The sequence below is a fragment of the Lupinus angustifolius genome, chromosome LG03 (assembly GCF_001865875.1).
Source record: "Lupinus angustifolius cultivar Tanjil chromosome LG03, LupAngTanjil_v1.0, whole genome shotgun sequence".
Classification (NCBI taxonomy): Eukaryota; Viridiplantae; Streptophyta; class Magnoliopsida; order Fabales; family Fabaceae; genus Lupinus; species Lupinus angustifolius.
The window spans coordinates 19157198-19157846 of NC_032011.1; positions in this window are offsets into that span (position 1 = coordinate 19157198).

A 649-nucleotide genomic window follows, 5' to 3' on the forward strand; every position below is an offset into this window, starting at 1 on the left:
GTGATCTTTTTGCAGGTATGTCTTCGAACACAAGGGCCGAAATGGTACCTAGACAGTGGGTGTTCGAGACATATGACAGGTGACAGATCAAACTTCCTAGATCTTTCACTTAAAGGTAAAGGATACGTCACATACGGAGACAACAAGGGAAAGATTCTTAGCAATGGAACAGTTGGAAAGAAATTCATCTCAGACTCTTATTCAAAATGTTCTCTATGTTTAAGGATTAGAACATAATCTCTTGAGCATAAGCCAACTCTATGACAAAGGTAACCGTGTTTTTTTCGATTCTGAGTGTTGTATTATTCGTGACATTTTATCTAATAATGTTTAATTTGCTGGTCATCGTATAAATAATATTTCCATGGTTAATTTGGATGATGTCACTACATTGTTTTCAAAATGTTTTATTTCAAAAGAAGATGACATCTGGCTTTGGCATAGACGCGTTGCACGTATCCATGTAAAACATCTATAGATAAATTATCATCAAACGGACTAGTTGAGGGGCTACCAAAATTAAATTTTAAAACCAAAGAGATTTGTGACACTTGTCAAAAGTGCAAACAAATCAAAAACTCTTTTAAAAAGAAAAATGTGATCTCCACTTCAAGGCCTTTGGAGCTACTCCATATGGACTTATTTGGAC